Source organism: Marmota marmota, unplaced genomic scaffold (genome assembly GCF_001458135.2).
Source record: "Marmota marmota marmota unplaced genomic scaffold, marMar, whole genome shotgun sequence".
Classification (NCBI taxonomy): domain Eukaryota; kingdom Metazoa; phylum Chordata; class Mammalia; order Rodentia; family Sciuridae; genus Marmota; species Marmota marmota.
The window spans coordinates 46,163,234-46,172,939 of NW_026000037.1; the positions used below are offsets into that span (position 1 = coordinate 46,163,234).

At 37.0% G+C, this 9,706-nt stretch overlaps 1 protein-coding gene across 1 annotated transcript in view; it reads right to left on the reverse strand.

Annotated features, from left to right (window-relative positions):
* Ccdc148 (coiled-coil domain containing 148) overlaps window positions 1-9,700 on the reverse strand; it is a 328,203-nt gene extending 318,503 nt beyond the window's left edge. Inside the window, exon 1 of the mRNA XM_015479202.2 lies at window positions 9,197-9,700. The gene's annotated coding sequence lies outside the window, so the exon portion shown is untranslated. The remainder of the gene's footprint in view (window positions 1-9,196) is intronic.
* Window positions 9,701-9,706: the final 6 nt, after the last annotated feature.

Consider the following 9,706-nt stretch of genomic DNA (forward strand, 5'->3'; position numbering starts at 1 on the left):
ATATATATATATACACACACACACACACACACACACACATATATCCCAATCAACATCTCCATCCCAATCAACAAATGGGCTAAGGAACTGGCCAGGCACTTCACAGAAGAAGAAATACAAATGGTCAAAAAATATGTGAAAAAAATGTTTAACATCTCTAGCAATTAGAGAAATGCAAATCAAAAGCCACTCTAACATTTATCTCACTTTAGTCAAAATGGCAATTATCAAGAATGAAAGCAACAATAACTGCTGGTGAAAAAGGGAAAAGGGTACACTCATGCATTGTTAGTGAGACTGCAAATTGGTGCAACCACTCTGGAAAGCAGTATGGAGATTCTTCAGAAAACTTGGAATGGAGCCACCATTTGACCCAGCTATCCCCACTCTATGGTTTATACCCAAAGGACTTAAAATCAGCCTACTTCAATGATGCAGCAACATCAATGTTTATAGCAGCTGAACTTACAATAGCTAAACTATGGAACCAATCTAGGTGTCCTCCAACAGATGATTTGGATAAGGAAAATGTGATACACACACACACACACACACACACACACACACAATGGAATGTTACTTAGCCTTAAGGAAGAATAAAATTATGGCATTTGCAGGTAAATGGATGGAGCTAGAGAATATCATGCTAAGCAAATGAATGGGTGTTAGATCTTGTCAATTGCTTTTGTGGATCTATTGATAACTTCATTTTTTATTTTATTTAAAAATTACTAAACTATAGGAAAATGTGACCGTTCTTGATTTCTGGTTCCTGACAAGATGCTGTATTAGCAATTGGTGTTGACTTGCCCTTCCAGCCAATCTCAAAGGTACATGAAGTTGTAACCAGCCAAGTGAAGGCCCTGTGACAATAAAGTTATCTGTTATGTAAAGGAAACAGTGGCCCAGGGAGGTAAAAAGAGCCAAGCCCCATGGCTAAAGGATAGAGTGGGAAGAGAGCTTTTGCGTGTGACTTATTTCCTCTCCCCTTCTGTTCTAATAAGTATATTTTACCTCATTGAAGACAGTAGTTGTGGAGTTAAGAAAATGATGTTGTTTTTTGTTTGTTTGTTTTTTACTTTCTGAGGATTTATCTTAGAAAAACTTCAATCTTAGCATTTTATAGTAGTGGTTTAGGTTTGGTAATAATTTGAGATCACTTAATGTGTAATGATCATTTGATGTCCCAGGTTGGTATCAAGTAAAGAGATGTGTGTTAATCAGCTTTCCACTAGCATAAAGAATATCTGAGATAATCAACTTAAAGTTCGGAAAGATTGATTTTGGCTCATGGCTTCCGATGCTTCAGTCCACAGGGACTAAACTCCATTCTCTTTGAGGCTGTGACAAGGCAAGTTATCAGTGGGGAACATGTGGTAGAGCAAGCTGCTTACTTCAAGTTGACCAGGAAGCAAAGAGAGAGGAAGACAAAGAGATCAGAATCCCACAGTCTCCTTCAAAGCTTGCCTCCAATGATCTGAGACATCTCACTGAGCCCCACCCTTTGAAGTTTCTACCACCTCCCAATAATGCCACTCTGGGAAACAAGCCTTAAACACAAGGCCCTGATCTAAACCATAGCAATCTGCTTTCCAAATGGAAACTGCTAACTTACCAGGTGTCTTGCATCTGTCTCACAACTTTCTTTTGCATTGAGTTAGACTCAAAGCTGGTAGTCATGTGAGTTTTTTCAGTACTTATCATACTTCCAACATAGGTTCATTTATAATGACTGTTAATCTTCATTTTTGAAGAACAATTTTAATAGATATTGAATCCATGATTGAAAGGGTTTTTTCCCCCCAGCATTTTCAATATCTCATTTCACCACCCTTTAATCTCTTTCTGATGAGAAGTCAGCTGTTAGTTTTATTATGGTTTCCTTGTGTATGAATTATTATTCCCTTGATAACTCATTGTTTTCCTATCTTTGTCTTTCAACAATCCAAATAAGATGTTTCTAGTTGAGGTTCTCTTTTGAGTTCATTCTATTTTGGGTTTGCTGAGTTTCTTCAATCTGTGGATTCGATTTTTGTCAAATTTTTGGATTCTTAGGACACTGTTTCTTCAAATATATTTTTCAATGACTTCCTATCCCCCTTGTTTTCTTCTGACACTCCAAGTATGTGCAATAAATACACTTTAATCCTGTCTCACAAGTTTCTAGGGCTCTATTCATTTTTCTTCAATCTTTTTTTTCTTTCAGCTCTTTAGATTGGATAGCCTCCATGACTCCTTATTTTGCAATCTCAGATGTGCTGTGCAATCACATACTGGATTTTTACAGTTTTTATTATATTTTTAAATATAGAAATTCTAAAATTTTCTATTTGGCTTTTTTTTTGCATAGTGTTTCTTTTTCTATTGAAATGATCTATTTGTTATTTTTCCCTTTAAATTTTACAGCATATTCATAGTAGTCATTTTGAGTTAGTTGCATACTAAATCCAACAAGAGGCCCACTCAGTTCATATTTTCCTAAATTTGGGTCACACTGTCATGGGTGGGTTTCAACCCACCGAAATACCTAAGAGATTTTCTAAGTTGCTGGAACTTAAATTTCAGGATCTTTTCACCTGTAGTGAGGTCAGTGATGTCTCTGATAAATTTTGTAATTTTTATTTTTAACCTGTCTCCAAAACAATTTATATAAATGTGTACTATAAATATAAATTCTAATATTTTCTTCTTTACCAATGATGTGGCAAAATGGTTCTACCTTGAAAAAGCAATCAGATTACTTATTTTCTCAAAGTTATTTCTTACCCCTAACATATTTTTTCACATCTTTAAAGCTCTTATTTATTGAGTATTTACAATGTCCCAAATCACACAGGTTCCCTATTTATTTTCACAAGAAAATCTGAGGGTCATTTATGTTGTAACATAAAATGGTGGTACCTCACAGTACTTGCCTCTGAATACTCTGACACATTTTAGTTATTCACCATTACATTCTCAGAACCTAGCACAGATCCTTACACATACTAGGGACTAAAGAACACCTGTAGAATAATAAAACTTGATGTCCTTTTCCAATCTGGTGGGAAATCTACCACAAAAGCATGAAGATAGATTACCTCATTTATTGTGATGATAGGTCAGGATAGCCTCTCCTCACACTCCAATTTCTCAAGGCACTTGAGTAGACAGATCTGAGAAATTCAGCATTAGCTTCCTGAAGCAGCCTACTGCAGGAAGACAATTGCAATTCATTCTTGCCCCTAACTTAAAAGGAGGAAAACCTAGAATTGAAGAATACAGAACTTTGAAGTGAAAGCGTGGGAGGGATAGACACTACACTAAATAAAGCTGTTTCTTCCAACAAAGGTTGGCAATGCTTAGTAATTGATAGATAATTTATTTCTGTTCTTTGATTATAAAAAATTAGACTGTTATCCTTCATAGTCAAACAAGATGGTCATAATATATGTTTTCTTTTGTTGCAAAATATTTGCAAATTATTTAGTGAAGAAACAGGGAAACTCACTAAAGGGAAACCAGAAAAAGAACATGGTAAGGGTGATGAAAAAAATAGAGATTTCATGGAACAATAATTTTTTTTTAAAAAAATGAAGCTTATTTAAATATGGTTACATGGGAAGGATAGTATAGATGAGGAAAAGCCCTGTCCCTCTCCTAAGTTCAGTGCTAGAACTCTATGAGTTAGATTTACAAAGGAAAGATTAACAAGAGGAAAAAATGGACTCAGGTACACAGAAATTCACAAAGCACTGTAAGTCAGGAAGGCAGTTATAATATGAGACTTATATACCATCTTAACAAAGGGGATAAAGTGTGAAAACAAAAATGAGACAAAGGAAAGGGGCTCGCGGCTTCTTGCAAAGAGGCAAAGGTTAACTCATAGAAAAGTGACAATAAAGTGTTGTTTAATAAGGGTTGTTATAAGAATTCACTCAGGTGATGGGACTGTCTTTGAAGTAATTCTCTTCCTAGTATTAGAGAGAGAAAAACCTTTACAATTGGAAATTTATGTTATACAGTACTCCATTATCCATGGTTTCACTTTCTACGGTTTCAGTAACACACAGTTAACTGTGGTCTGAAAATATTAAATGGAACATTCCAGAAATAAATAATTCATAAGTTTTAAATCGCATGACATTCTGAGTAGCATGATAAAATCTTAAGCCTTCCTGTTCTAAAAAGAAACTGATGATCTTCCTTCTAATATGTCATCAGAAGGTCAGTGGTAGCCTAATGCTACTTTACAATGCTTATATCATTCATCTCACTTAATTTCATCATAATAGGCATTGTATCATGTCACACACCACAGGAAAAGGAGTGAACACACCACAATAAGATATTTTGAGAAAAAAGATCACATTCACATAATTTTTGTTACAGTATAGTTATAATATTGTATTTTATTATTGGTTATTATTTTTAATCTCTTATGGTGTCTAATTTATAAATTAAACTTCATCATAGCTACATATGTATTGGAAACATACTACTATATGTAGGGTTTTGCTCTATCCTTAGTTATAGGCATCCACTGTGGGTATTGAAGCATGTCCCCCAGGGATAAGGCGAAGTGTTATAGTTTTAACAAGGGAAACTCAAGATCTGCCTTTAGACAGAAAGCAGGAAAGGAAAACGTCTTTTTCCTTCATCTACTGTTGCTCAATTGAATGCAGCTTGAATTAATCTTTATGATAAAGTGGCATATTTTGAGGTAGCAAATTGTAGTTCCTCTTTAGCAGAAGCCCAGAAAACATCAGGACCAAGGCAACTCACCTGTTCTCTCAATTCCAAACTGCCAGAAGAATCTGATTGGCACCATTACACGTTACGGGTCAATGGTTAGCCAATGCATTGGCTACATTTGGATCAGGTCCCCAGAGCAGGGGTGTTATGACCAGGATACGTGGTCACAGGTCATGCTGAGCTGCCTCCTTCAAGGACTGGGGATATAGGCACTAGAAAACATACCTAGTACACATGCCATATGTCTGTTATATGTACCAGATGTTTCATGACTTTTGGATTTATGAAATATAACATTTTCATGACTATACTATGTTTTCTAAGAAACAGAGCAACCTAGATGCTTTGAGTAGATAAAAAGAAATAATGATCTTTATTTAAAGTGCTTGGAAATCTGACTTTCAATTACTTTCCCTAATACACAAGAGTTTTACAGACTTAGCTATGAATATGTCAAAGCACACATAGACAGTCTTTTTCACACACTCTTTCTCATAATCTGGTACCTTTCTGAGACCTTTCTGTTTCTGGAGGTTACATGGCAAAAACCTCTACTCTGCTCTGCCATAATTTACCTCATTTTTCCACAGTGGATGTCCAATCTCATCTTTTTTTCTAATTATTTCCCAATATTATTGCTTCCAATTTCTCAATGTTAGAAGTTAATTTTTTCCAAGGACTAATAAATGACTTATTGAATATTGGCTTTCCTTAGTATGGAAAGTATACTTCAGTAATATAAGGCACTGTGAGGTACACACTCATGATTATGATGAGTCTCAGCCTCTAGGAGAGAAGGTTCATACACAAGTAACTACAGCAGGGGGTAGAGATGTCATATGCCACAGTAATATACTAAGGCAAAAATCAGTCTCTCTAGAGGTGACAGGATCAGGAAACTTTAAGGAAAGACCTTGCAAGTAACTATTGGGCTAGGTCTTTAAGGTAGGGGGAGGATGTGAATGTTCAGAGAATGGGGTTAAGGGCATAGACAATCCTGAAGCTACCTGAGTGGAACTATTATTAAGCCTTAGGAACCCTCTTCAGGAACATCTTACATCACTGCTCTGCTCTCTCTCCCTCATTTGCCACCTACTTCTGTTTTAATATTCCTCTTTTTAAAAAATGAAATTATCACCATTATTGTAGTTTTTATCTTCACTCAGCCCACTCCTCCACAGATAGCTAAATATGAGAAGAGTTTTCCTGCTTTCAGTTTTCTTATTCCTTGCTATCCTTAAAATGTTTTTTAAAGGAATTTATTGCAAATTATTATGTACTAATATGAAAACAACAAACATTGGAAAGTTTGAAAGTTTCCATAATCTTTGAAAGGATCAGGTTGACTTCTTTCTGAGGTGGTAATTGAAAAGTTCCTTAGATTTCTGATGTTTACTATGGTTCTTGAGGTGGAGTCTCTCAGCTGCTTCAGTCTTCCTCTTGCTACCACAACTTCCCACCACTTGGACACCAAGTGCAATGGATGACAGGTTTAAAACTTTCTCTGCCCAAGTGAGTCATTAGCATTTCTAATGTATCCTCAGCAGAGGTGACAATGGTTTCTATCATTCCCTGGAAACCTGCAATTAAGGCATGCAACTTGTAAGCAAAGGATTTTTTTTTTTTTTGGTATAAGATAACTGAACTGGCAAAATGAGCTGGGATTTTGAGGAGAAAGAGCACAATCTTCCAAAATCATTTTAAGATAGAAATTTGGGGATACAGAGAAAGAAAGACATATTTAGTCTCAAAAGAGAAGTATACATGAACCACAGGAGTGCAGGAAGCAACTATGAACTATTGGAATGCAAAACAAGCAACTCCTGAGCATCCCAGCCCATGTTCTTGGCCCATGTCCTTGCCCATAAAAATAACATGATATGAAGGCAATGGGCAAGCAAAAGGAAAACTGGTGAAAACTGCACAGCTCTACCCTAACTCTGCCTCTAGTCCAGCCCAGCCCTTAGGTATTGCCCCTCTAGAAATATCAATATCCCAGCCCAATGGATTGCTTCTCACTCTCAAAATGTCCCACATTGTCCCTTGAATATGTATTCCTTGCTTTATGACCAAAGTTTCTCATCCTAGAGACAGCCCACATTTTCCCTTGAATGTGTCTCTGCTTTCCTAAATAAATTTCTCTGTGCTTCTGATGTATCCTTAAATTAATTTCTGTGATGGTTTTCCAAGAACCCCACTGGTCATAAGTTGTGTTCCCCCTGTGGAAACTCCTTGGATCTCCTCTCGTGACAAATTTAGTTGTATTCAAGGGCCAAAATATAGGGATGAAAAAGTAGGTACCTCAAGAAATCCCCTTTATATTGTTTCTTGATAAAAGGAAAGACTAGTAGATGAAGATAGAGGTAGGGTAAAAGGAAGATGGTTTTCTAGAAGCCCAGATGTTTGGAAGGATTAACAAGATCTTTGGAGAAGAGAGTGTAAAACATATATAAAACAGAAGTTATAATCAGCAAAATCCTCGTGGAGAGAGTGTGGTCTACGTTTAGGAGCACAAATGGAGTATGAGTTTAAAAGAGAAGTATGAACACTCCTTCTTAGGGCTGAAGGTGGTGAAGATGAATGAAAACTGAGACTGAGACTCAGGAAAGCTAGGTGAGGAAACCCATGCTGGATCCTCTCAGTCAACCATAAAACAAGATTATTTTCAGAATTTGGAGGAGCCCAAGTATAATGGGGGCTTGAGGAGAGTTGAAATGGGAGATCTGGGAGATGTTCCCTGGTTTATATCCCCGATGAAGAAAGAAACTTGGAGAATCAGTGAAGAGCCAGGCATTTGAATAAAATCAGTTTGTAGTGGAATGAAGTGATTTCTTAGCCTTATCCAGAGGTGCCTAGTAATGTAGGAGCAAGTTCAAAAGGAAACATTCAATTAAATATAACAAGAAAAAATTAATGTTAACAACTTATTTTATGGGACATTATTCCTGTTGAAGTTTAGTAACATTTTAATCATTACGAACATGAAATATACAATACAAAAATAGTAGTCACATGCATATTTTAAGAAAAATACAAAATAAAAGATTATTGGAGTAAAAAAAACCACAACTAGCTCTATTTTTTCTTCTTTCCATGCTCACCTAAAGCATGAAAAATTAATATTCATTTTTTTCTTTCAAACACACAAATCTTTATTCAATGTTATTGAAAAAATTAGAACCAAATCATTGGTATCTTGACAGAACATTTAAAAAGTCTTATTTGTAAACATTTACATTTTACTTTTTCCATTCTCCTCTGAACAAACACACATCAAAAAAAGTCCAAAGAAGTCAAAAGCAGGTAATTTCCATGATGGCAAAGCATGAGACAGCACTTCCTGGCCCTGGCTAGTTCTTTCCTAATTCTGAAAATATTTAGGGGGAGCATTCACACGTTCACTTGTTTTATTCCTCAGTTTTTAACCTTTCACTGGATTGTCAAGCTTTTGCTACAAAATTGTGGGAGTCATTTTTCCAATCAAGATACCATATTAGCATTTCTCAGATTACATTTTTATAATCCTCAGTTACAGTAAGATAAAAACCAATAGCAAAGAGTATCATCCAACTTAAAATTCAGAACAGTAGGTAGACATATGTAGCTTGCACACACATTAATCTGTTCCCCTCAACAAAATATTTGTAATTTCCAAAATCCTATCAGCTTTTTCACACAATATGGTCCCTCTAATTTGAGGGACAGTAACATAAACATAGCTTATTTTTCTAACAAAATCACCAAAAGAAAGGAGCATAAGAATACTAGTGACTACATACTATAATGATATTGTGTTTAAAAGCTTAATATATTTATGAAGTCCTGCTTTAAAAGGTGGTATCTAAATAGGAAAGTCGTTGATCAAAAACAACTGGTATTAACAAACTAGCAGAGAGATTTTAAATGAATGAACACTCATTATTAAAGTTCAAGATTGTGCACTGATTCTATGCCTCGGTTCATTTCTTTATCAAATTTAGAGTTAATCTGGAAAGTAGTCAGAAAAAAACCCATCAACTGTAACCTATTTTCTTTTCTTTTTTTTTTCATAAAATCATCAGAATGCATGAAGGATTGACTGTCACCTATATCCTTCTCCAGCCGGTAACCTCTTTAAGTCAAAGAGCATGCACCTGTCAACCTTACAGTGCAGAATGCACATACAATGGTGTTTAATAAATACTAGTTCCTGGAGGGCATGAGAGGTTTGCTTTGGGAAGCAAGGAACACACTGTTATGCGTTGATCGGTTGGTGTCTATCATTCAATTGCTAAAATATCATGCAAAGGAAATCCTCATTGAGTCTCTTTTGGGAAGGGTTTATACATTTGAAGAGTCAAAAATCTCAGGCCACGTCCGCCTTAGGGAAGGAGGAGTGGCTGAGAACAAATCTAAATAGAATTCAAGTGGCTCAGTGACGTCAGGAGGAAGCAGAGATTTAAAGGACGGGGTGCAAACTCACCTGGAGAAGCAGAAGCTGCACAGATGTCAAAAGTCAAAGGGCCTAGCCTTGCCGGCTCTTCAGAAGCTGGTAAAGTGAAACGCCCACTACTGGGCTCTCACAGTCAAGTATAAGTCTAGGGGCTCAACTGTTCATGCCTTTGACGCCAGAGGGAAACCCTACCATGTACAATTGGGTTGACAAGAAGACAAAGCAAACCTGCCCCCAGATTTCAGAGCCTGCGTTCGGGAATCCCCTAGTACTTTTTTCCCTCACCCTCTCTGGCGCCAGAGGCCAGAGACTGGTTCATCTTCACTCCCCACCTTCTCCAGGCCCTCTGGCTCTTAACAGCATCGGTCTCTATGGCGACCTGAAACCGCAGTTCCCATTGGCAGGTTCAATATGAGGGCCGGGCCAATGGGGAGGGTCAGCCTTTTTCTTCCGACCAATGGGGCTGTCGGGGAGCTTGTCCGGAGACGGCGGCGTGCTGACGTTCCCGGGAGCCTGGGGCTGGCCGGGCAGGCGGGCTAG